Raw genomic sequence first — 25,074 nt, 5'->3', positions numbered from 1 at the left:
GGGCGCTGCTGTTGGCATAACCTTAATGCACACAGCTCCATGCGTCCCTCAGAAAATGACGCCCTGGGCTCAGCTCGCTCATGCTAAAGGGCAGCCCTGGTATCTTTCTCTCCCTCTCTCTCTTTACCTCCCTCCGTCGCCCCCCGCCTCTCCACCGGGGCTGAGAGGAAAAAAATCCACCATTATGAGCTGCCACCAGGGGAAACTGATTATGATAGCTCAGCACAGAAGACTTATAGGAGGACCCCAACTCCAGCAGGATGGCTCACGGATTCCGACACTACACCCTGGGGACGTGACCTCCGACCCTCCACCTCGGGGATATCGGAAATGTCAGATTTAGAAGTGCACGTGCACAGACACATATGTAATAAGGCTCTCAAGCTGTTACAGTCACCACTGACAAAGTATCTCGTTTCTAAACTCGCTGACAGGTTAGAGTGCCTCACACTCAGAAGAAACCCGCCTGTACATTTTAGTCATGATATTTTGGGCTTTGCTTCCGTTTTCTTTGTGAAAATGCGAATGTATTCCAAAGTAATAGATCCATACTGAAGAATTGACGGCTGCTTTGTGGATTCACAAAAGAAGCAATCGTGTCGCCTTGTTGCCTCTGACAGGTATTTTATGAATCACTGCGGGACATCTATGAATCACCCTCACTGTGTTTGGAGAGTGTATTTCAACAGAGTCAAACGTGACCTTCGTGAGAACGGCCTCTTAGCGAGCAGCTGACTAATGCGGTCCAGTCTGGCTTCCGATTGGACGCGAGTTCTCAGGGTTCACACAATAAAACTCCTGTTTGTCAGTCAGTCTGCGCGCCAATGCAAGGGGAGCGCGGGATCCACTCACAGGTTAGTCACCGACGCGCCGTGTTGTGAAACAGGAAGTCTGCCTTCACGGTGACGGATGTCAGCCGTAAAGTGATCTGAAAGGAACATGGTGAATTTAGTCTGAGGAAAAATATGCTATATTTATGATTTGTTAGCCGCTGAAGAATATAAAATATTGGGGAACTTTGTAATGGTGTGAATTCTTGAACATAAGCAGGGCGCCAAGCACAGGCGAAATACATCGAGTCAAACATTGGTTGTGTGTTTTGCGAGTTGTGTGGCTCCACGTGCGATCTTAAATCTGCTTCGAGGTGCTGTGTTGGGTTACAAGTGCAAGTACATTTCATACGTAATTCATTAACAAACAGTCACAATGTGGCTTTTTTGTTGTATGTTTACTAAACACGAAGTCATGATTCGCCCACAAATTGAGACCACTCGCTTTCTCATAGCAGAAAAGGCCACTTTATTCAGGATATGTATATTCATAAATTTCCCAACAGATCATCAAACATGTAAATTTGGCAGTTGAACCGAAACCATTTATTTATTTATTTATTTATTTCCTTTCATTATAAATTTAGACTTTATACCGAAACCATCAACTAATCTCTTTTCTTATATTGAACTCATCATAACTTCCCCAACATTTTCTTTCCATTTTTTCCCCCTCCATTGTTCTGTATAATTCCCCCTATCTAACTAATAACTGGAGGAGCCCGCTCTAGCCTCCTCCTCCCTGGGGATTTTACGCCTTAAAACATCTGTTATGGGAAACGCATCCTGAAGTGGCAAGCTATCTATATAAATATATATATATATATACACCTACGCCAAGACATTGCTCATAAACTAAGCGATACACAAATGCATATATATACATACCGTACGCAACACATATACATGTTTGTCTTCTTCATAAAGTACATCGTAGGTGTCTCCCTCTCTTTCCCTTTTTTTTTTTATTTGGGGAGGGTGGGTGGGATTTCGCTAAGAAAGAATAAACGCCCTCTCTACACTCCCTGTGCCTAATCTCCTCAGCAGCTACGCAATGCTACCTGCCCTGACGCTCCCTCTCTCCCGCTACTGGACCCTACCATTATGCGCGAAATCCGCAGGGGGAGACGTCTCGCGCCGCTCACCCCTGCGGAGCCAGGCGGAGAATACTTTTGAGTTCTTTTAAAAAAAAGTCCCTAACACGTGCTCCTGCTAGTTCTTTTTGCCTCTGCGAGGTCTCCAAAAGATCTTGGTTTAATGTCAAAAACATATTGTCTACCATACAAAATGCATAAAGTGGGTGTGATGTATCATTTTCTTTAATGAAGCACAAGTCCAGGTAAGAGTAATTAGAAGTTTATTGGTAACGCATTGAGAGAGCTGATGGCACCACTCAGCCACCTCCAACCAACCTCCCTCAAATCTTTCTTCCCCTACATTCCATAAAATGTATGCATTCCACAGCACACAAGATGCAATAGTGAGCTTCGTTAGGGTTAGCCTCTTGCTCATGCTTGGATGGTTTTCTTGAGTAGCTCAGTTCCCTGCTCCTCACTTCATGGCTTTGCTCCTGATTATTGCGTTTGTTCTACCCCAGAGCATTTTTGCTTCACCAAGTTTCTGATTGGTTGCGTAGTATCCTTCCCAGAGGAGAAACACTACAGTATGGTGGGGTCCCAATCCTACAGTGGGTCTCCAATCCTTCAGAGGGTCCCCATTCAACCCACAGCCTATAAATATTTGTGTGATATTGGGGACTCGGGACCCATATCACAATCTGCAGGTGGGGAAGGCCTTCATTTTGCATTACACCACTGATCCATTCACTGCTGACTTTGCAGGGATTTTTATATTTTGCTTGCAGCATTCTATCAGAGAGCATCACTTTCCTCGCGCTCTCCTCAGCAAGCTTTATTTTTAATTTTTAACCTTTTTCCTTTCATTTTAGAGATGACCTAGGAGCACTGGGCACCTCCATTTTGGGCTCTTGATCCCTGCGCCATAATCTTCCCCTCTGCTACTACCGTTACTGTCTTATTGCATTAAAAAAAAATATTGCTTGCAAGGGCCTGGTAGATGCGCACTTTTTCGGGATGCTCACTTATTGGCCTCCGCTCTCTACACCACCATCTTACCCTCCTATCTCTTTTTCCTCCGCTTTTAATTATTTTTTTTTTAATTACATTTATGTAGGTTTGGGAACTGCATACTGGTACCGAGCTGCTCGCTGTTCTCTTATGTGCGGCATTCCACACATTCTTTATTTGTTCAATTTACCATTCCCAGAAAACTGCCAAACATCTTATTACACTACATTAAAATTAAAGCAAAAAGATGGCTGCTGTGTATGCGTGCTCACGTATGACGGTCATTCATCAACGATTTTCCTTTTAGTTTAAAAGAATCATTCAAAGATAGCTGTGTTTGTGCGCATACACAGCAGCAATCTTGTAATAATTTTTCTTCAAGCAAAAGAAAAATCATTCTAATATGGCTGGAGCACGTATGCATGCATATGCGATGTCCACTCTTTAATAATATTACTTTGTCTTTAAGAAAATCATTACTAGATGGTCGCCACACCTGTATGCACATAGAAGCATGGCAGCCATTTCGGGGAAAACAACATTGGCAAAGCCTTTAGGTTTCACTGGAGAAGCTTACTGGTTTTGCTTAAGCTTGTTACTTTTCAAAACAATATGTGGGGTCCTGATCCCGAGAGAGCTGCTGATCTGATGCTTCTCAGTTCACTGTTGGCATGGCTTTAAGTGGGCCGAGTCTCACGGTGTTGAGCACTGGCAGTTTTTTAAAGGGGGCCTCGAAACGGTCTCTATCGGGCTCTGTTTTGATCGCTGGCCCAGGTGGGCCATTTTTTTCCAGACTGCAGTGACAGCAGGCACATCCATGTGCACATGCTCACACTGCTCACTTCTCACTAGTGGAGAAGTTACGGCATGACGTCTTATGCAACTAACAACCATTGATAAAGCCAATAGTCCTGACTTCTTATAGGTATGATGTTACTTGTTGTATCATATATCTGGATGCAATGACTGTTGGACTTGGCCCATTTTGGCAGGTTCACCCCTAAAATGTTTTGCCTTGTCTGTAACCTGGTGTATGTGATTTTATGCCTCTGGGCACTTCAACACTGTGGTCCAGTGTAAAGTGCGTGCTCTCTCTGTGTACGTGTGGTGAGATTGACCTGCCCTCCTATAGGAATGCATTGGAGATGAGTGTGTCCGTGGTAATTCCTGGTATGAGAGGAGCTGCAGGGGCGAGTTTAGAGAATAAATGCTGCGCAATGGTGTGCGCAGATTTCTGATGACTGGTGGAGAAATGCCACTTTTAGAAGTTGCCATTTCTGTGTGCTATGTGTCTGCCTGCCTGATGTGAATTGCATGTCTGGCTTGTGAGTGACAGGGGCTGAGAGGTGTGGGTGGCTCCAGGAGGGGGCAGGGTGAGTCAGCGCTAGGCTGAATGGGACACCTACATTTTGAGTAGTGGGAGTAGAATTCCCTGGGCCCTGAATAGGATGGTGCCTGCCCTAGTGAATGCTGGCTCCGCCCCCTGTGGTGTGTCTAATGACGAGCCCCCACCTAACAATGGGGAAGAGGAGCCCTGCCAACAGAGTGCTCCACTTCCCCCCTGAACCAGTTTCTGTTGGTTCCCCAAGCCCTGTGCTGGCGCAGACAAAGGGAAAAGGTGTACAAATGCTGGGGCTGTGACACCATGTTTAGTGTGCGTTCCTGGACTTGTGAGGGGCTTGCTGCTGCTGGGGCCCAGGAGGAACCACCATGAGGGCTTACCTCCCTGCTGGAGGGCCTTGTGTGCTGGCCTCCCTGGGCCCAGCTATGCCCCATAGACCTGGAAGAACGTTTCTGCTTGGACCTTTTGTTTTCCTTGAGATCCAGGACCTTTGCTTGATACTAGCGCCTTGTGAGCGCTCTGATTTTTAATCCCCAGGAGAGATGAGCGCGTGGGTTATGCAGCGCTAAGCTGCGATAATTTCTGAGGTAATCCCTACCTGGGGATTATCCCACAGTGTGTGGGAAGAGCTGGTGCCCACCCCGCATTTTGCCTGTACTGCACGAGAGCCTACCCCACATTATGCATTTTTAAAAGAGCGGGTGCCCACTACATGATTTGCCCTGTTCGGCGGGTGCCAACCCCGCTTATAGCGCATATGAGCGGAAGGCCACACCGCTTTGTGCTTATTTTGATGGCGGGTGCCCACCCTGCATTATGGTGCCTGATGGCGGGTGCCCCCCCCGCTTCTTGTTCTAATTAAGAGCTGGTGCCCACCCCGCATCACTGCTGTGACCCGGGAAGAAAACGGGAGCCACAGCTGAAGACACCAGTACCGGAAGACAGGCGGGTCCTGGTGAGGAAGCCGGTTGGTGCCTGGCACACTCCATTTCCGCTTCACCCTGCCTTGGGGGAAGCCGTGCCGAGCCTCTCGGGCTGTCCAGGGAAGTCCCAGGCCCCGGGGGGGGGGGGGAGGGGGGGCGGGGGAAGCACTGAGAGGAGCAGGACACAGGAAACGGCTGCCGGCATCCAGGTGGGGCTCCTGTGTTAATGAAGGGAGCCCCTTGTGCAGCCCAGAACGTCCAGAGCCTCGAGGGCTCCTAAGAGAAGTCCCGTGTCAGGGACTGGGCGAAGCCGGGACGCGCGAGGCACACTGCTGGTGCCCGTCCCAGGCGAGAGGCCGTAGGAGGGGTAACAGGAAGCATGACAACATCTTCCCTGCAGTGGTGCAGATGGTACTTGGCAGCTGCCTGGAGCCACTCCCTGCCCCAGAGCTATTCGTACGAGGCACATTGTCAGTGCCTGAGGCTCCAGGGGGCCCAGTGGTGCCCGTGGGGATCACTGCGTATTCCAGCTGCCCCGCGAAAGCACAGGCAGCTGCAACAATGGGGGCAATTCTTATGTCACGAGTGGCAGAGGATGGCTCAGATCATTTTCCTCAGCTGCCCCGCGTGATAGAGGGCAGCTGCAATGTTGCGCAGATCTGTTCAAGAGGGCACAGTGAGTACCCAGGCTCACGTTCTGTTTCCCAGCTACCCAGCACTTAGTGGGCAGCTGCAATATTTAGGCCAGTACCTGTGCGCACTTTCTGCCTGCTGCATTAGCAGCCAGAGGGCAAAGGGGATAGATAGCCCTGGAGAAACCCTGACATTGTGGACAGAGGGCATTGGGGCCCCCCTGTGAGAGGCCAGTTGGTAAGGTGCTGTGTTCACTTTATCTGGGTTACTGTGATGCCTAATGTTATGCTAGGAGGCCTATTGTGTAATGTGATTTATACTGGTGATACCTAATGCGTAAGGTGTTTATGCTAATGGGGTATGGGGCCTAATGTGCTAATGCCTAATGTCATGCTACAATGTTTTGGGGGAGTGCCTATTTGCATAATGTGTTTATGCTGGTGAGGCCCATTGCCTAATGTGTTTATGCTGATGAGGTTTGGGCCTAGTGTGGGTTTATGTCTAATGTGATAAAGCTTAGGTCATTATGGTACCAGTAATTACTGGTTGTGGTTTACATTTTACTGACCTGTTTCGATGGTTCTGACTGTGACCTGATTGGCCTGGTCCTGTATATAAAGCCCTGTGAATATTGCCCGTGCCAGTTGGCACAGTGTAAATGTGTGATTATGGTTCTAATGTGTTAATGATAATGCAAAGGCTATTTTTATAGAACCTTGTGTGGAGTTTCTTTTGTGGTATGCTTAGTGTGTTGCTGCTGTGTGTGTGTGTTGTGCAAACGCTTTAAACATTGTCTCTGGGATCAGCCTGACCGCTCGTGCCAAACTACCAAGGGGGTGAGCAGGGTTTATCTTTGGCGTGCAACTCCCTTGCTCTGACTAGAGTGGTGGTCTCTGCCTGGCTTTGGCGCAAGCCTTAGCCAACCAGAGATCCCATTTCTAACAATGACAGAAACAGCAAAATACAATTTGGAGCAGCACACTATGCTAAGCACAGATTTTTAGCTTGTGTTTTTAAGCCACGCCCTTAATTACATTGGCCACGCCCCTATGAGAGACCCCCCAGTTTTTTCATCTCACTTAAAGCCCTGACTGTTGGTTATGCTCTGAGTTTAGGAAGACCTTCCATTGCTCTGCATTTCCCCTGGTTATGAAGAGCCAGCCTCTATTGGCAGCATTAGTAGATTTTTGGGAGCAATAACTGTACCCAGGGGAAGTGCTCATATCTATTTACCATCATCAAATATTTTCACAAACATTATGCGTTCAGGTTTTGCAATTATGATTGCGAATATTTGAACAAGAAATACTTACCTAGCACTTAAAAGTCCTCTTTACCACAGATCAAATGAGATAAGGCCTTTCCCCTGAATCTACTGACACAAGAACAGGAAGCCAAGGGCTAACTCTCCCTGCTATGCACACCCAGTCTCCTCAGTATACTGTGACTCTTCTTTGTTTCATATGCCCAGCAGTGGGTTGGCCTGTGTTAACCTGATTCAAAAGAGCAAAGTGATATGTGGCCCCACAGACCATTGTTCCTGTGAGTCAGACTGAGTTTGCCAGCCTTCATTATCAAGGTTGGCTGAGACATTAACCTGGAATCACAATGAGCCCCAGGATTTGAGATATCTAGAGAAACCTACCGTACCTGGCTTATGTTCTCAGACACTCTAACTCACTTCCCTGAACTCTGAGGCACTTCCTATTTCTTTGCAGTATTACTGTTTCAATGTTTTATGACTTTACCACTCTATGTTTTTTAATTTTACCTCGATTCCAAACTAGTTAAGGGTTTCTCTGAGAAATCCTTTAATAGCGTGGATTATTTCTTTCAATGCACTAAATAATTGGTATATGTTTGAGGAAGATAAACAATACTTTCATTAGTTTGGGCAGGTAGATTTTTTGACTGTGCCTTAAAGAAACATTTTAGGTTATTGGTGACTCCTCTCAGGTACTTTCACTCCTTCCTTTCTGGAAAGTGAAAATTGGAGTCAAACAGAGCCTTAGTTGATAACGAGTTCACTCAATATAGCTTTATGGCACTCTTAATGTAGGTGGTACACCCCACGGTACAATTGTGAATCAGACGGCTCTTTCTTGCTTATGATGCATGCATGCAGACTATGCCCTTCAGCTGGTGACCCGTGCTGGAAGTCAGAGCCAAGGAGTGGCTCCGGCAGCCAAATCTTATGTGTGTTGAGGCAAAAAATAAACAAATTCACAGAAACGTACTATAGTGGGGGCACAGGGTAGCAGTGCATACTTCACTGAACCATGTTGGGGACATTCCAATCTCAACAATACCCTATTATTCCTCTACGGCCAGGAACCGGTTTTTAAAACATCACTGAGTGCTTATTCGATTGAAGGTTTTCCAAACCAGGGCAAGTTTACATTCACACTCTGTGATAGTCGTTTGCCAGTCAGTCAGTCAAGAGGTCTTTATTCGATTTACATCATAAAAGACAAATACATATACATAAAAATAGCATTTTGCATATAAGATAATAAATACGTTACAATTTAAAACCATGATAAGAAAGTATTAAATTTATAGACAATGATGGGCGAAAAGACCCCTTGCTACATAAGAACATCTTACTTTAAAAACAGTACAATAAAAAGTTCATTTTGCCAAGGTTACGGGTTCGGATTGACCATGCCCAACTCACAAATTTTGCTACACCAATAGCAATGGAAGGGGAGGTATCAGTTTTGAGAATTCTAAACGCTTCAACAGCAGATCTGGTCCCTAGAAGACGACAAACTGGTATAAGCCAAACCTTCCTGGGTAGTAAGTACATGGGGCAGCAGAAAAAAAAATGTTCGATATTCTCTACTGCTGTTACACAGAAAGGACACTTATCACTGCCTCCAGCCAACCAAGAGTGCGTTAGCCCCCGCACGGGTAGCGAGCCCACTCGTAGTTGGTGGTACAGTTTGCGATCATTTGGCTTGGTGATCAAGTCCCAATAAGCTTCATATTTAGGGACGTCTTTTACAACCAAAAATTCCAGTGACATGGTCGGACCCTTAGACATAGCAGATCTCCTCTCAGTGATCCAGTGCCAGTAGATATCCTTGAGTGCCTTTTTTGTGGGAAAAGTCGCACTTGCTGGATCAACCCATAGTGCCTCCAGGTTTAAATTTTTCAGGAGTGTCCTGAGGTGGCAAAACCAAGGTACCCTGTGAGACCCTTCAAGACCCCTCACATCTTCAATGGCTTCAACAAATAAGGATAATTCCGGTGTAGTCCACAGACGCCGCCAAAACGCCAGTGGTCTAAACCGTACCACATCCTCAATGGACTTGACACCTAGGTCAAACTGCAGGGGTAAACAGGGTGTCGATTGTGGGAGGCCAGTTGCCATTCTCAGGAACCTATTCTGAGCCACCCTCAAGGATGAAAGTTCACTATACCCCCACAGCTCGGCCCCATAGATAGTTGCAGGAACTACCTTGGAACCATAAATTTTAACAAGCGGTGCCATGGGTTTAGTGAGGGATTTAGCATACTCCTTCAATAAGGCTCCCCCAAGTTGCCCATGTTTCAAGGTCATAAGATCCATTTGTGGTTTCCAGCTCAAATTCTCGCTTAGTGTGACACCCAAGTATGTGAAGACCTCAGTTTGATCCGGAATGGCACCACACATTGACACCTTGGCCTTCACAGCCTTGGGGCCTCGCAGAACCATAAATTTGGTCTTATTAACATTCACCTCTAACTCATGATCGCTGCAAAAACACTCAAACCGAGCCAGGGCGGACTGCAGTCCCTGCCTCGTTTTCGAAATAATCAGAGTGTCGTCCGCGAACATGAGTAGGGGAATTTTCCTTCCTGCAAGAGTGGGCGCGTCCGTTGGAAAATTTGTGAAATACTTGGTCACCCCATTAATAAACAAGGAAAACAGGGTTGGGGCCAACACACACCCTTGTCTGACCCCCTTGGCAACTATAAAGCTGTCAGTAACTTCCCCTGGGCCACCCCATCTTACTTTGGCGTAAGTATTTGTATGCAAATTAATCAGCAACACCACCAACTCTTTGGGCATACCAAGATCCAGCAGAACTTCCCATAGCTTAGTCCTGGGTACAAGGTCGAAGGCTGACCTGAGGTCCACAAATGCCGCAAACAACAGGCCTCCCCCAAGAAGGACCACCTTCCAATATAATAGCATAAATCTAAAAACTTGCTCCAGGGTCCCCATATGTTGCCGAAAACCCGCCTGAAGAGGGCTTAAGACATCATGGTCGGAAATCCAAGTCTGGATCCTGGCCAAAGGAAGGCGGGCCACAATTTTTTGTACTGCATCGATGAGACTTATGGGTCGGTAATTGGCCGTTACTGAGCGGTCCCCCTTCTTATGAATGGGGAGGATCTCCGCCCCAAGCCATGATTCGGGGACTTTCGCACCCCTTGCCAGTGCATTCGCCAAGTGAACAATATATGGGACCCAGAGGTCCTGTTCCTGCTTAAACATGTCAGCTGGTATGCAGTCAGGACCTGGCGCTTTGCCTCCCGGGATAACCCTTAGCACCGCCCTCACTTCGGTAGGCGTAAAAACCAAGGCTTCATTGGTGGTGATGTGCATCGGATAGGCGGGGCTGGAACCATTCGCTTTGAATTGGTTCCCATAATACTCAACCCATTCCCTTGGCTCAACACTATTTGCAGGGGATCTATCTTGTGGGCGGTTGCCCCATTTGAGCTGCCGCCAGAATTTGGTCATATTATTACTCTGGCAAGCCTCCAGCAGTTCCTTCCATCGGGTCTCATCCCAATTCTTCTTAGCAGCGGCCTGCACAACTTTATAGGTGGCCCTGCAACAGCGAATTAGGGTCTGGTCTCTTGACCTTAGAGCCACGTGTAGCGCCTTTTGTGATTCCCTACAGGCGCTATCAAACCAAGTTAGGGGCTTTTGCTTATACCTACTGGGGCCCATGGATTTAATGAAAAAGGTTTTAAGATTTAAGAAGAGATCCCTGTGTAGTAATGTAATATTATCCAGAAGGGCCGACTCCTGGGTAAACCCGCTGATTTGGGTCAATGTATCCCTCAACATGCTTCTAATCCTTAACATGACCTCCTCATCCAAGGCTATTTTGGGCCAACTAACCCTTCTTCCATTGTTGTTTATTACAACCTGTGGCAGGAACGCCTCTGCCGCCATAGGGGCTGCAAAGGCACCTTCTTCATTTGATAGAACCAATGGGTTGTGGTCACTTTCAGCTCTATTAACAACCACCATATCCAGCAAACTGGGCCACATTTCCACATTCACCAGGATATAATCAATGCGCGAGCCGGATCTGCCATTATCAAAAGTCATTGCCCCCATCCTATCAGACTTCAGACGCCCATTGACTGCACGCATTCCCTGGTTCAAGCAAAGACCCTTTAGAAAAATGGCTGATTGAGACCATTTCTTAATTGGATGCAATTCCAGACCAGGGATACCCCACAGGGAGTCCTCGTCCTCGGTAAGCAAACCATCGTCCAACCCCATGGGTTCAAAACAGGTATTGAAATCACCCAGTACCACCCTATTTGTGTTCACCGGTAGTGAGCTTAGGAATCCGTCCAACACCAAAGCAACAGGGGAGCATTTTCCCCCTTGGACACCCCGCATATAAATATTTACAATTACCATATTTAATCCAGAAGACGAGGTTACCCGTATGGCCAACATGTCGGGATTGACCAATGGGAACTCCTCCACCATTACACCTGCGTGTTGGCGCACCCAGATAGCTAGGCCACCCACTGGTCTACCCCTTGCACCCTTCGTAGCGGGTCTAAAATAATTCAGGTACCCAGCACGAAAAATTGGCCCAAGAGCCCAAGTTTCCTGAAAGGCCCAAATATCAGAGAGGTCAATAAAGGTCCCCCAATCCGACAAGTCTAGCTTTGATTCGAGACCTGCAATGTTCCAAGAACTTATCCGTAGCTTTGACAAGCACAAGTTGGATACCTCCAGCCCCACTCCTGCCGGACCAGAAGTGGCAAGATGTGGTATACAAGGAGTGAGGCTGGCGTCAGGGCGAGTAAGTAGTAAGCTTCCAGGCGGGACTGGAGGAAGTAAATCACCAGGGATGGCTTTGTCATCGTTTAAACCCACAAATAGCCCCTGTTCGGCTCCCTCGGCAAATAAGCAACAATCAACAGAAGGGAGAACAGATATAGGGTCAGTAGGAAAGCCAGATAAGGGCCAGTCATATACTATTTCTGATAATGAGTTTGATCTGGGGGTGAGCGTACCCGATGGACTATCAACAGGTTCCCCCAGCTGTCAATCACACCCATCAAAACAGGAGAAGATATTAAATCTGTTGGATGTTTCTAGCGGGGGTGAAAGGAATCAGATGGTCCATTCTCCTGTCCCCATGCACTTGTTCCAACCTCCCTGGTGGCATACCATAGTTTCTTGCAGGCACTGTATTCCACCCAAGGTCTATCCTGGTGGGCAAGGGTCTAATGGCCTGTCCCATGTAACTGTTAATGGATGGCATGTACATATTGTGTTGTGTATCTGCTAAGCCTCCTGGAAAAAAAGGGGGGCACACAAGTGATCTTGGATAAAAGAAGGTTAAGTCATGTGGAACTATGGCACTGCTCGAGTTCCCCGAGGACCCATTCAATATGAATCTGACTGCCTCAGGATCTCTAAAGTTTATAACTATGAGATCTCCCTTTAGGTTTTTTTCCCTACTACCCAGCCAAGAGATACGCCTAACGTGAATGATCTCTCCATTGACGTAGTATGGGAGTGGTCTATTTAGTCCCAGCCAATGCAGTGTTTTATTTTTTAGTTGGGAATATCCCTCCCTTTTTCCATCCTCTAGGGTTGGGACACCAGTAAGCACGACCACAAAGGGCACAGAATTGGGGGGCAACTCAACATTGGGGCCCTGCGTTTTATCTTTAATAGGTCGACTCGGCCTGCCCCGTCCCGCATGTCGGTTAGGAAATAACAGACTATCCCCACCCCTCACAGGTTCTCTAGCCACCAATACAGCTGATGTTTCTGCTGTCACCAACGGGACCTGTTGGACGGCTTGCTGAGTAGCTGGTACTCCCGAGCAAATGTGAACTGGGAGATTGTTAACTCCAGTAGTGCCCTTGGCAGGGCCCTTGGTGACAGCCGGGGGCTGGACTGGGGCTGGTTGGGCCTGAACTGAGACCTTCGATGGAGGGGCTGGCTTAGCACTAATCTGTATAGGCCCTACCTCTACTTTGTCAGCAAACAAGGACTCAAGGTTCCCTAGCCTTTGTTCCACCCTCTTCAGAATGTCCAGAATTGGATGCATAAAGGATCTAAGAAGGTGCTCGAATGGTTCACATGATATGATGGGCATTAAATCTTTCTCTTGAGAGGGGAGGGGTGACCTCATTTCACATACTAGATCAATAGCAGACTTTGATACTGATATGTCTAGGACCTCTGTGGTCGGTGATGCCGGCACCACAGGGGCAGGAGAAACTACCACAGGGCTATCCTTGGCCTTAGGCTTGGATCCAACTGAAACATTAGATTTTAATGATTTGCCAAACTCTAAGTGGCTAAGCTTGCTTCTCTGAGGTCCCCCCCCCCCTTCTCCGTTTAGCCGGTGGGGGACCATGAACTTTAGGCACATTGGGCAACTTGCCCTTCTTTTTAGATAGCTCCCTGGCTGAAAGAAAAGGCATGTTAGATACATTTGGACCTGGTTTGGAAATACTTTGGAGCCCCGCAATAGGTGTAAGAGTGGTATTCACAACGACTGGGTTGGGAGAAATGTCTCTTAAGAGTAATGGAAATGTGTCCAGGCACAGTGGGTCCTCACTAGAGGGGACAAAGGCAGAATCCTGCAGAGTGGAATTAGGCATCAGTTCCAACAGGGATCTAGTTTTCAATGTTTCGATGGAGCGACGTCGCTCAGACCTACGCTCAGCCATCTCTATATCCTTGTCCAACTCCGTGGATGTTCTCATAAAATAGCCCTCTAATGTTCCTTTACTGCTACTCCCCGCTGAAGACGATTTGTCACATATGGAAGTCATGGTGAAAGTGTCCTACCTTCCCGTCAGCCGGGGTAGCTATCGAAGGTGAAAGAGGGGTGTCCCGTCCCGTCCTCCTCCGTCCCCGGACGGCTACAGACGGTCCCGCCCTTGTCCCGGGCTTCTCCCGGCGTGCTCCCGCGCTGCGGGTGTACAACAGATATTTATAACAAGGGACGTGATTGGCGGGTGGGCGTGGCCGGCAGGGAGAGCAGCCCAGCTGGTGGTGATTGGGCGCGCAGGGACTCCTGGTCCACGGAGTCCCTGCCTGATGCTCGCAGACCTGCCGGTCGAAAAACACCAGCCCCTTGAGGAACAGCGGCTCCCTTTCTGACAGCCGCGCTGCGGGACCCGCGAAGCGGGTCCGGCGAGTTGCAGGCGCTGCCACAAGTGTCTACAGGGAAGTGGCTCCCGCTGCTGATTTCCGTAAGTTGAAGGCGATTGCAGGCGTTTAGTAAAAGGGTCCCACCAGGGAGCAGGCAAATCACTCCTTTATCCGTGGGCGGGTGGGCGTGGCCGGCAGGGAGAGCAGCCCAGCTGGTGGTGATTGGGCGCGCAGGGACTCCTGGTCCACGGAGTCCCTGCCTGATGCTCGCAGCCCTGCCGGTCGAAAAACACCAGCCCCTTGAGGAACAGCGGCTCCCTTTCTGACAGCCGCGCTGCGGGACCCGCGAAGCGGGTCCGGTGAGTTGCAGGCGCTGCCACAAGTGTCTACAGGGAAGTGGCTCCCGCTGCTGATTTCCGTAAGTTGAAGGCGATTGCAGGCGTTTAGTAAAAGGGTCCCCTGTCGTTTGCTCTATTCTTGTTCCTGTCACTATTCAAAGACTCATGCAATAGCTAACCCGGCTCTGACATTGCTCCAAATGGAAATTAGTCCTGTATAGCAATTGAAGTGCCAATCGAAATTAGGCTGTTATTCAATTATATGTTTTTTTCAACATCTGATACCGAAAATATCTTAAAAGAGGAGCATGCAGGGTAGGGCTCAAACATGTAGATAGAACCTGTTGCAGTCTGAGCACACCTGGGAGACCTATCGGAGCCTTTTATTCCTCATGTTGCAGTTCTTGAGGAAGTATTAGGATATTAACCTGGGTTGCTTCGATCATGACTTGAACACAATCTTGTGTCTTTAATAGTTTAAAGAAATAGGGACAAATTTGGTGGAATTTAAAACTCAACATTCAACCACCCCCAGAAGTAACACTAATATAGAAGGGAGAAGAGGGTTGCCCCACACAGCAGTTCTAGAATGTACAGAAGCCTTCTTAAAGAGCTATAAAATTCTCTCTGCCAGACCATAAGCAAATTGAAGATATGAAAATCGCCTGTATGACACACAAGGCATTGCATCACAAAACACCACGATACCTTGCAGAGAAACAAATACCATTGGGTGGTAACAGAACCAACAGGAGTTCTTGTAACCTTCTACTGAAACCACAACGATTTACCAAAAAGAAAACGTATAACCGCTCTTTCTCAGGAATGGCCCATAGGATTTGGAATGCCTTACCCCCAAAAACAAGACAGAACCCTCACGCAGCGTCCTTTAAAAGTGAAGTTAAATCGATTCTCTTGGCAAAATTCACTTGAACTATTAGATGAAGGATTGTAGATCTTTGATATGCTGGAACAGTTTCCATTGTTTGAACTAATATAACCAATAATATTTTTTGTATGTATATGTCTATTTACTCTATTTCCTTTATTTGTTGTGAAGCGCTCTGATACCCGCAAGGGTCTTGTCCGCGCTATATAAAACCTTCAAAATAAAATAAAATAAATAAAAAACCTTACAATTGATCGTCTAGAAGATTTTTCTGCTACCAAATTTGAATGAAGTATTTAATCAGGCAGGTTTAAGATAAACATTGCATACAGAAGTCACAAACATTTTAACACGAGAGTTTCAGCAAGCATTTGTTGAATAATTCCCAATAATAGAAGTGGAAATTAGGCAATGCCTAGCCTCCCCAAGTGAGAAACAACTCTTTACACCCAATTGCCACGAGTGGCCTCTTATGCCTTCAAGTTTAAAATACATAATCTACTATAAAATTGGCTCTATGGTTAACTTTTCTTTAATTTTATGCCATGCTTCTGTCACTTAGTTCTTAAACTTAATAAATATTACTGATTCAAAGATGGTCCATCACAAGTCTTTTCATGTCCACTCTTCTCCAGGTCGATGCATTGGCTTCTTGTGTTCCTCCGGCTCTAACACTTTGGTGGTCTGCCTCCTAACCACCAGTACCTCTCCCTCGGAATCGAACCATGTAAGTATTAAAGAGAAGTTGGAAAAAATAATAAAACATAACAGAAAACAAACAACTGCTTTATTTCTCCTTTTTATTATCTATGTAGTGTAATCTCCAATACTTGAATATATGATGATACGATGAATTCCGTTGCAACGCATGCCTTTACCACGCATGCGTTACAACGGAATTCGTTTACCACGCATAAACATTTCCTCGACTATTAGCGTGGTGACGTCATACGTCGTTAAGAGAAAACGGCATTTTTTTCCCGATTTCTCTTAAACGACTATGATGCCGACGTTACTTATGGTGAGTTGTTTTATTTGGGGGGGAGACCCTCCCAAGCCCCCCCTTTATTTTTTTTACCTTTACCACATATGCCTTTACTACAAACATCGTAGTAAAGGCATGCGTGGTAAAGGCATTAGTGGTAACCACGCATGCGTTGTACTGCATGCGTGGTTAAAGATTACCTGGAAACGGCTTCGTTGTAAAGGCCGTTTCCCCCAATACTTCTCCCCCTGTTTCATATTGTTGTTCTTCCCTTTAATAACAACGTCATAATTTGTCTTATCTAATTTCCTCTTCTTTTCCTATTTATTTTAGAATTCTAATAAACCGTTTCTTTCCTATGTTTCATTATTCCATTATTCCTCATCTATTGTTCTGTGTTTATCCTTTTCGGTGGCGAGCACCACTCCTCACTGCAGGCCTCTGACCCGTCTTCGGTGGTACCCATTTGGTTGACATTCTCAGGTTTGGAGTATTTACCTTTGCGGTTAGAGTATGTCATGGTTCTTACGCCCAGCCCTCCTTGTGTCTCGAGTCGCCTGTTTGGATTTGCGACTCTAGTGTCTTCTAGAAGCATAGCGATGGCCACTGTCCAAACATCGTCTTGCTCCTGTCCCACCCAGTTTGCGCCTGGTGATGTCTATTGTCCTCTCCTCCATTCCTGTACACAAAGTATTACTCTTTCTCCTTACTTTTCATAGTACGTCTTCCTTTTCCTTTTCTCTCATGAGCCTTCTTTGCCCTTCTTATCTTTAAGTAATCATTCTCCCCTATCTGATCCTTGTTTACTTTAGTTTTCTGCAGGGATTTTGATCTGGCTAATGCTCATGGTTAGTTCCATTGGGCACAGCCAGGTAAGTATTTCATCTGACCATCAAATAGCCCCATTCACTTTTAAATAACATTATTTGGAGCTATATTGCAGAAGGAGACGAAACACTTATACAAATCTAGGTAGAATGACCATCTTCTCCCCTGTAGCACAGAGGACGTTAGCAGGTCATCCTCCATACTCGAAAAGAAAATGCGTCTGTTTTAGGCTATTGTTTTTCTGAAATCAAAGTTGGGACCGAGAGAAGAACATCCCTTGTGTTCAGAATGTGATTACTTTTTGTTTTATTGTACAGCCGTGAACACAGCATGCTGGTGTCACGGCATTAGAGAGGGAACACAGAATGCTCAAATGCTGCCACCTGCTTTCACTTTTGATTTGTTCATAACTCTGCTCCCTGAGCACTGAATAACACTGTCCCCCTTTCAACTTTCTCAATCCATAGGAGATCCCTGCTTGGTGAATCGCACTTGGCACATGATCCCCAAGCAGGGATCTACCCCACTAGACCCCAGGAGTGAGGGTCATCCACTCGGGCATCATGCCTAATAGTCTCTGCCCCACGGATGGTTGGTTGCGTGGTTTCCTACAATTGTGCCCAAGGGGCAAAAAGCCCATTATACACCAGGGATTATTTTCTTTTAGGAATAAAATATGGCATGCAGGTGAGCCTCCCTGGCATTGGGCCTAGCCCACCTCTAAAGCCCCAACAGTATTTCTGCCCACTTGAGGCTCAGAGTATTCCCATCCCCAACCTCATGGCAGGCAAGAAAACATTTGAATTCTCGTGGGCTTAGTTTTGACATATGGACCGAAAGAGTGAAGGTAAATCTAAATTTCCTCATGTTTGTCATTCTGAATGAGTGCACTATTCGGGCCTGAGCTTGTCCGCCAACTATGGAAACCTATGAAACTCAAAAATGTATAAAAACTAGACATCCAGGGGAGTTCAGGGTGACGTGCCTTGCATGGATCCTAGAAAGTTTTGTTATCCACAGTGTCCTGCAAAGTAAAATGTTAGCTAAAGGGACACATTTACCTCACATCTTTGTGAGGGAAACATCGAGAATCTGTGGAGAGCTACAGTACTCCTTCTACCCAACACTCGCACAGGTCCCACAAACTTTTCGCAATGAAGTGACGAATATAAAATGGTTACAATTGGATGAAAGATAAAAATAGCTGTGAAGTATGAAAGGGAATGCATGCTCATTTCTCTGGAAGATGGTGCAGTGATGAGCCCTTGACATACCATGATAGCAGGCGGAGACTCTTGAACACTAGGACAAATGACAAATAACCACTGAGAACGAGGCACAATTAGAGGAACATCAAAGGACAAGGGCAATCAGGGCCCAAGAGATTGAGGGAACAAAACCCTAACAGAAGAGGGGATTGAGAAGGAAAGAAAAGAAGGAAGATGGATGTGAACTTCAGCAACTATATAGCACATTTACATGCACCTGTTTTCTTTAGGAATAAACTTAAATACTGACACTATCACTCTTACTCTGAAATTGCCACCTGTACCAAGAAAATGAGTCTATAATGAATCGAAGTATGCAGTCTAGTTGTTATGGATACACAGTTTCCAACTCCCTGTCCTCCACACTTTCAACTGTCTTCCTATCCTGTGGTGGATTTGCTGTGTCCATATCCCCCTAATCCTGACAGTACACACCACCCTTACCCCCACTCGTGAAAAGCCCACATCCCAGATATGTGGGAAAGGTCCATTTTGTTTCAGAAAGCATGTGTGAAACTGTTGTACTGATCTAGGTGCATGGATGTAATGTGCAGGCTCCCAGAATGTATTAGAAACATCATATCATTGCATGCCACTAGGAATTGTATTTGTCCCAGATGTAATCTGGAAGCAATGATTGCTTCAACTTCATTTTCTGGGGAAACTCCAACCAGCAAGGGAAGAGGTGTGCTGATGGGGCCCTTTAAAGATAAGAGACATGCAATACTGGATGTTTCAGTGTGTAGGAGGGGCCAATTGAAATGCTGAAGTCCTAATCTGTCCTTCAACCCACAAATTTGAGACTGAATTTTGAAAGTTACCATGGAGTGGTTAGATTTTTCTTTTAGAGTCTGTAAATACCTTGCTGTTCGGCTTGTAACAGATGTTGATGTGCTGCTTTCTGTACTGTTTGAAGATGTTGTAGCAAACAGGTGACTGATAGAACTGTGGAGGTTATAATCCTGCTGGCCACATTTGAGTATGATATCCATACCTACAAAAGCAGGCAGAAAGTTATTACAGGCAAATTCTGCTAAAACTATCCACCTACTTGATACCTTAATATGGTTCATGAGGACAGACCTCAATTATTGTTCGATGTGTTAGTTCAGCAGTTCACAGCGTCCCTCCTTTTACAGATGGGGACTGGTGGACATAAAATGTTTGTTGCCTTCATTTTTCATGTTTTTTCCCCAAATATTTCAGTAAAATGTGTACCTTTCTCAGTTTTAATAGTTTCTGCTAATCCATAAAAAGTATTTACCAAGAAGATTAAAGCTAATTCCAGTGCGGTAGGTATTTTATTTAATGGAGCAAAGTGTCCCCTCTTGGTGAAATAGTCCATGACCACCAACAAGCAATTCGAAAATGGTAACTCTACTATAAAGTCCATAGATATCATAGTTGAACATTGTGTTGGAGTAGATAAGTGTTGAAGCACACTGGAAGGACTATAGAGAGCTTTTGCTTGAAAGCATGTTGATGAATCTTGTACTCATTGTTGCAGTTTGCTTTAATGTGGGCCACTAGAAAAGTCGACTGATAATGTCTTGCAATTTTCTTTGTCTAGGATGTACCACCAGCGGAACATCATGGCGCCACTGGAAAGTCACGGCACCAAGTCATCACCAGTTGTTAGATTGTTGAGTTAGAGATGTAGAGTGCTTCATTCCTATACAAAAAATGTAATGAATCTTCTGGCCCTTTGGGTCCTGTTACATCCTTTGGTGCAGAACAATGTTAGATGCTGCTTGTTGTACTTAATTTAAATACGCCTTCAGATCTTCTCCAAATCTTAGAGTGGTGCTGGAGAGAATTTTAGGAGGTTCCATTGGAGGTTCAATATATTCTGATTGCTTTGACAGAGCATCTGACTTCCCATGCCTTTTGCCAGGTCAATACATAATCAGATAATCAGAACAAAAATAGTGTCCGTCTAGCATGTCTATTGTTTGTACATATCATAAATGTCAGCTAAAATTATTTATGGTTGGTCCACACTCTGATCTTGCAGCATGTTCCGTGCAGATAGTGCCTGCAGTGTGTTAATACTTCTTTGTTTGCAAGGAGTTAATGGTCATATATTATATAATACTTCTAGGTTCTGGTCAAATGTCTTGAGCGCTACACAACACAATGTTATTCTTGAGTCATCTCATTCCTCTCGGACAACACAGACTGATGGTGAATTAGGAGGCGATGAGCAGTGAGGGAAGTCCACGAAACAGTAGGATGAAACCAGACCAAGGGGGCAGTAGCAACCGCAGGCAGGAGCCCCCAACAGGTGTCCATAGCGGATACCTTTCTCCTGGAGTAGTTTCTTTACTTCCGCAAATGACTTCCTGGCCACCTGGACTGCCCGAGTTTGGTCAGGAAAAATGGAGAGTGTGGATCTCCTGTGTTGAAGAGGCCCTCATTCTCGGGCCAGAGGCAAGGCTGTGTCATGATCCTGAAAATTCAGCAGGTGAGCTATCAGTAGGCAAGGTGGGGCTCGGCGGGCAGGAGGCAGCCATGGTCTCAGTGACCTGTGTGCTCCTTCGACTAGAAAAATCTCTGAAAAACTAGAAATCCCAAAGAGATGCAACAGCAAGGTTTCGACAGAGGTTTCCGGTCGCCCCATGTTGGAAGGTTCCCCCATGCCACCTATGCAAATGTTATTGCTCTGTGATCAGGCTTCCAAATCTTTGTTTTTATCTATTGCCACAGTCAAGTGTCTCTCCATTTAGGCCACTTTACCAGCAAGCATGGTAGCGCCGTCCTCAAAGTCCGATATACACCTCTCCACTCCACCAGCATGATGTTGTGCTTATGGAGATGTTCTGTGATTCTATCCAGTCTAGTGGCCATGGAGTCAACTTTAGTGTCAATATTGTGTAGCCCGGCTTTGAGTTTTATCAGTATGGGATCCGTCCCCGATGCGTTGTCCCATATGTTATCTTGGATGTGCCGGCCACCACCACCGGCTGCATGGCTTCTTGCTGTGCAGCTTTGTGTGAGTCAAAGGTCAGCTTACTATGCTGGTAATCACTTTTCCCCATGTTGGGCAAATGTAGCAAGGGTTACTACTAAGGATATCTGTCAGGATACATGCTAGTACCGCTGTGCATGCCAGACATCAGGTGTGGCAGTGAGCGCCAGTAGAATAGAGGGGGGGAACGGAGCATCAGGTCAGTAGATTCAAGGGGCACTGTTATGGAGGATCGCTTCATCAATTCTGCCGTTTGGGACAATATCCGGTCTCTCCACACCCTATGCGGCTCTGGGCAGCATGGCTCCTCAGGCTTCCCAGCACATCTGCTCCAACACCATTTTTGATACAGCTCGACTGGCACAGGATGTTGTCTCACGGTAATGATGGACAGGTGGGTGCTACAGCTTGATCTTCAGTTCCCTGACTCGGTAGGGGACCCACCACGGTAACCTCAGGCATGCCGGTGGACCCCATCACCGCCGGGGCTTCGAGGCCCACAGGGGCATCACCACCAGGCTTAGGCCTGCAATCCCACTTTGGGCGAGTCTCGCATGTGAGCCGGTCGCAGAAGCACCAGGCGACAACCGCACTCTCCTGCATCATCTGGCACCGCTATTGGCTGTCTGCCCACTGTGGGGACCCCTGCTTTTCCAGGAAAAGTGTGGGCTGGAAAACAGAGGTCCTTGCTAGGCAGCCATCTTGGTTGCTGGCTTGATCACCCCCCTGTTAATATGTAGTATAATTGTTGAGAAGTCCTGGATGAAGTGCCAATACTAATTTGCAAATTGAACACATTTTTACATCTCCTTCATCGATTTCCATTCCAAGACAGCCTTAACATGGAGGCGTCCATACTGATTCCTTCTCCAGAAATTTTGAAGCCTAAAAAGAAAATGGGTTCAGCAAAATGGCATGACCATATATTTGAAGCTTCCATACAGGATATGGAATGTGGTGTTCCACTCATGCCCCTCTGATTCTCACCAGGTTGCAATGTCCCCTTAAGTCAATCTTGTAAGGATCTTGGCATTATTGACTTGGTCTAGCAACATGGAGATAAGGGGCAGACGGTATCTGTTTCTGAAGGTAGTTGCTCTGTGTTCTCTATAGATAATACAATACAACGTTTGAACTTGAATGAAAACAGCAAAAACCCCAGCAAGTACACAACACATTGCCATACACATGATTTCAGTTGGGATTAACTCAAATATTGGCACTAGTGCTCTTACGGTGGAAGTGTTCACCATGACCAAGAAGTGAGAGTCTATAATGAAACTTAAATTTACACTTTACTTCTTACGGACACACAGTTTGCCAATACCTGTTCTCCAGAGTTTTCACCCTCTTCCTATCCTACAGTGAACTAACTCTCTGTCTACATAGACTCCTAATCCTGTCAGATAGGCAATTATGATTCTTAACTGCTGCAGCTGGAATCTTGTTGCCATGAGTTTGTAATTCACTGTGCATTCATAAAGGATTTTCGAGGACCCTGTTCTCAGAAATGTTTTCCTGATAAATATTAGAAACTAAGAATTTAGACTTCGATTAGTATTGGTGCCATCCTGCCAAAGATTACAAACTCTGTTCTCCGGAGTTATATATATGTGAACATGCTTTCAGATTATTTTGTGCATTTATGACAATGATTCATTATCTATTTCAGCTCCAGGAAGTCACAGAGTTGTCAGCAACCACAGAGAGTGGGTTATGCAGAGATATCTGAAAAACGTATCGACGTCATAGTAGAAATAGTGAAATGTAATATAATGGTAAAAAACTAAATGAATTATTTCTTGTAGATATGCAGGCCTCTGCAGTGCAGGCTGAGTCCAGCAGTACGAATCGATGAGATGAAGATATCAAGTCACTATGTTTCTCTCTCTTGTCCCATTCTCCTTTTTTTCGATCTAGTCAGTGGTGTGAATATTTTTAAATTGTCGTCATACTCTTTCCTGGGTTCGGAGAAGCCTGGATGTCAATTTAGGGCGACCTTGACCGCTTCTTTCAGTTAAGAATTTGTGTGAGTACATTCACGAAGCACACACAACACAATGTAAATGTCCACAGCTGAGGTACATACCAGGTATTTCTTCTCGTCCTTCTAGACAATTAGGCTAGGAACTATACCTAACCTTGTGAACTATATCGCCTCATAAGTGGCAAGGAGAAAATAAGGACTTCTTCTTGGAATGGGAACCTATGAGGAATTCCACTACCTCTTTGCTCTGCCAGAGTAACTGGTTTGTGGAGGAGTATTTTAAAAATGGCAGACCTGCCTAAAAGTGAAAGGCGGAGCATCAACCAATGTTTAACATCTGCTGTCAGTTTATCGACCGGTGGTTGGATATTCTGTTGTTATGCTGCGGTCTTGTCAAGGGTGATGTATGCCCCCAAAATGTAAATCCTTTTGTGACCACCTGCAGATCAAGGACCCATCCCATGTCTTGAATGTGTGTATTTGTAGGAAAGACTGATAATTTAGTCATGTTGATATGTAGGGCTGTAACCTCATAAAAACGCAAAGAAATTTGGGGAGCTCGAGGGCCCAAGTCTCCAAGCCTGTAGAGAAGATATGGACATGATCAGCATCAAGTGATACCCTATCCAAAATACTTTCAACCTATTCGAACCCTCTCTCTTAGGCATCAATCTGCAGCTATTCTGCCAGCGGCTCAAAAGCAAGGCCAAACATGTATTGGCAAAGCCCGTAGGTCTCACCTATGCAAGAGCTATTGTGTTGTCCAATGTTTTAGCTATATTGTACTCTAGCATGGCTGCTGTTCTGCATGGTGAAGGTTAGTGGTATTAAGGAGAGTATTATAGAGTGGAGTGCTGTAGAGTGGAATGGAGGGTTGTGAAGTGGAGTAAAGTGCAGTAAAGTGGAATCAAGTGTTGTAGAGTGGAATGTCGTGGGGTGTAGTGTCATAGAGTAGAGTGAAGTGGTGTAGAGTGGAGTAGTATAGAGTGTTGTAGAATGGAGGTGTGTAGACTTGGGGGCTTAGAATGGAGGGGCATAGAGTTTTGTAGAATAGGGTTGCATAGAGTGGAGTAGTATTGAGTTGAATGACATAGAGTGGAGTGAAGTGGCATGGAGTGGCAATAAGGGCATTGAGTAGAGTGTTGTGGAGTGGAGTAGAATGTGGAGAGTGGAAGTTCGAAGAGTGTAGTGTCAAAGAGTAGAGTGATGGGGCGTAGAGTGGAGGATCATAGAGTGTCGTAAACTAGACTGGCCTACAGTCAAGTGATGTAGAGTGGGGAACAGTGGTGTGAAGTGGCGTGGAATGGAGGAGTGTCATAAAGTGGACTGTCATAGAGTGGCGTAGCATAGACTGTAGTAAAGTGTTTTAGAGTGGGTAAAGTGTCACGAGTGGCATAGAGTTGAATGGAGTGGCAAAGAGTAGAGTGGAGCAAAGTGTCATAGAGTGGAGTGACATAGTGTGGTGTCAAAGTGGAGTGGCATACCGTGGAGTAGTGTAGGGTGTCATAAAATGTCGTAGAGTGGTGTGTCATGAAGTGTAGTAGAGAGGAGTGAAGTGAGCAACTGAAGTGGTTTAGAGTGCAGTTGCATGGAGTAGTTTAGAACAGAGTTGCTTGGCATGCAGTAGA

At 46.0% G+C, this 25,074-nt stretch overlaps 1 long non-coding RNA gene across 2 annotated transcripts in view; it reads left to right on the top strand.

The window, feature by feature from the left end:
• The window catches only part of LOC144785531 (uncharacterized), a 184,713-nt gene extending 162,648 nt beyond the window's left edge, over window positions 1-22,065 (top strand). Inside the window, exons 1-3 of one of the 2 annotated variants that reach the window (XR_013601944.1) lie at window positions 783-854; window positions 16,046-16,137; window positions 20,062-22,065. This is a non-coding gene — a long non-coding RNA (uncharacterized LOC144785531). Of the gene's footprint in view, window positions 1-782; window positions 855-16,045; window positions 16,138-20,061 lie in introns of those variants that run through there. The other variant, XR_013601943.1, reaches the window with a different exon arrangement.
• The last annotated feature ends 3,009 nt before the right edge of the window (window positions 22,066-25,074 follow it).

This window comes from Lissotriton helveticus, chromosome 10 (genome assembly GCF_964261635.1).
Source record: "Lissotriton helveticus chromosome 10, aLisHel1.1, whole genome shotgun sequence".
In the NCBI taxonomy this organism is placed as follows: Eukaryota; Metazoa; Chordata; class Amphibia; order Caudata; family Salamandridae; genus Lissotriton; species Lissotriton helveticus.
This window is presented reverse-complemented; position numbering and strand designations above follow the sequence as displayed.